This window comes from Brassica napus, chromosome C4 (assembly GCF_020379485.1).
Source record: "Brassica napus cultivar Da-Ae chromosome C4, Da-Ae, whole genome shotgun sequence".
Classification (NCBI taxonomy): domain Eukaryota; kingdom Viridiplantae; phylum Streptophyta; class Magnoliopsida; order Brassicales; family Brassicaceae; genus Brassica; species Brassica napus.
The window spans coordinates 34,927,398-34,929,849 of NC_063447.1; the positions used below are offsets into that span (position 1 = coordinate 34,927,398).

A 2,452-nucleotide genomic window follows, 5' to 3' on the forward strand; every position below is an offset into this window, starting at 1 on the left:
TACTCACGTCTTCCACCATCGCCTCCACAACCACCACCACCACCGCCATCGTTTCCACGGGACTGAGCCTCGAGAATCTATCAGTTGCGAAGAGCCTCATGGGAAGACGGTGGTCTACGGCGTCCTCTGCAGGATCTGAAAAAAGGAAAAATCATTAACGGTGGCTGTCGGTGGTATAAAAAGCACACAAGTTCTTGTGGACGGACGATTGTGGATGGATTATGAATACATGTTCAATCTTCATCTTCCCTCCCACATATTGAGAAATAAAGATTCAAGAGACTATTCAATTCAAAAAAATTAGTATATATTGTCTCCATCTTTAAATAATTTTACAGTTAGTTAAGCTGGAAACAACAAAAAATGTCAAAACATTACGTAAGCTGATAGTAACCATGTGGACAAGCTCTTGTGGATGGATACTTATGGACGGATCATGTATACATGTTTGTGAGTACGAGGTTTGAATTGCATGACTTCTTTATAAAAATGTTAACACAATTCTCTTGACCACAAGTATCTTGTCCATAACTATCTTATCCACAATGCTCTCTTCTATAACACAATTTTCTTAACCACAATTCTCTTGACCACAAGTATCTTGTCCATAACTATCTTGTCCACAAATTCTGGAGAACCACAAAGACGATGGAGGATGAAAGCAAGTGTGTTAGGTCTTGAGTAATATTCAGACGGCGACAGGAGAACCGATCTGTTGCGAAAAGTCTTTCGGGGAGACATCGTCTTCTCTGTTCTCTGCAATGAAACAAAGATTCATCAAGAAACAGTGAGTTTTGTTTTTAAGCCGCTAGGACAAACTATAATTATGTTATTTCTTGTGAAACGAGAAACAAACCTTCCATGTCGGAGATTGAAACCGAAGCAAAGCGGCGTGATTACGGACACTACAATTTCTGGATCGAGAAATCTGAGACAGAGAGAAAGAGGATTATGATTTGTTTTCTGAGATGTTACAAGATCTAGGAATTTAGGAAGGGAATAGGTAAAGACGTTTTTAATAAAGAAAAAAAAGGAATTAGCTTTATTGTTTTAAAAATAATAAAGTGGTTCTAGTTATAAGGTTCCATCTAGTTAATGATTCAAAGAAAAGAGAGAGTTCACATAGTTGAGGGATAGATAAGACAATTCACTAAAAAGAAGTGTTCACAGAGCTCAAAGTGTCTTTTTAGGTAATTGGAAACTTGAATTGTGTCTTCGGGAGTAAATATCTCCGCAGGTAAAGGTGGCTTTAACTTTTATAACAATAGAGTGAACGTCCATAAAATGCAATTATATATTAAATATGACTGTTATGAATTGAGTTATGTTATTGATTAAAAAGTATAACACCAAGCATAAACAATAAAAATTATATAATCAATTCATAAAGTGATATGTGAGATTTGAGTAATCACATGCGAAACTCTTTCTTTAATATCACTTATATATATATATATATATATATATACACTTATATATATATATACACTTATATATATATATATTAAATGAGAAACATTACAACATTTTTGCTATAACACATGTCATCACTAGAATGCTTCTCAAATTTCCTAGATAAATATGTTGGTCTATTAAATATATATTATAGTTTTCATTAAACTATCATAAAATTAATCAATAATATACAATTAATATTTTCTCTCTTTCTTTAAATAAAGTTACGGAATTATCTAATATGATTATAGTATATATGTGACAATTAATTTTGATCAAAAAATATGACAAATAATTATTTTAATAATAAAGATTTAATAATAATTTGTGTATCCTCCATCATTTATGTTTAAAATTATATTATTAACATAAAATAAACAATCATATTAACCATATAATAAAAATTTATATTTTTTCATATATGTTATAATTTGAATTTTTTAAAATGACTACAAATTACTAAGACTATTGAAAGTCCAACATTAAAAAATTTGTGATCAAAGGTTCAAAATTTTTATCATGAAAAATATAAATGATTGTAAAACCATATGTAAAAAGTCTCGTATAATAGATATCCAAAATAATATATATATATATATATATATATATATATATATTATTAACGTATATACCATATAAAACTACACAAATATTTTATTTTCGAAAATTTTCATTGAACACTTCTTGAGAGCTTAAAATTTTAATTTCGAAATTTTAAGTGAATATCCGAAAACGGCTAAAAATAAAACTATTAAAAGTCCTGCATTAAAAAGATTGTTATTATGAGTTTACAATGATACATATAATCATTAAATCATATGATAATTAAGTCTCATTTAATAGATATGTATATTAAAATATATTATGTATCTATGTTAATATCATTTAAATTTATTTATATCCATACAAAATATATAAAAATGATTGTTTAGATTTAGTAACCATAAAATGATTATAAAGTTTGAAAAGGTGATTGTTTTGACGTGTTTTCACCAAT

The 2,452-nt window shown here is 28.5% G+C and overlaps 1 long non-coding RNA gene across 1 annotated transcript; it reads right to left on the reverse strand.

The window, feature by feature from the left end:
- Positions 1-455: 455 nt before the first annotated feature.
- LOC125585738 lies at positions 456-1,536 on the reverse strand. The gene is made up of 2 exons (XR_007322736.1): positions 857-1,536; positions 456-756 (listed from the first exon to the last, which is right to left on the reverse strand). It is a non-coding gene; the product is annotated as an uncharacterized LOC125585738 (long non-coding RNA).
- Between the last annotated feature and the right edge of the window lie 916 nt (positions 1,537-2,452).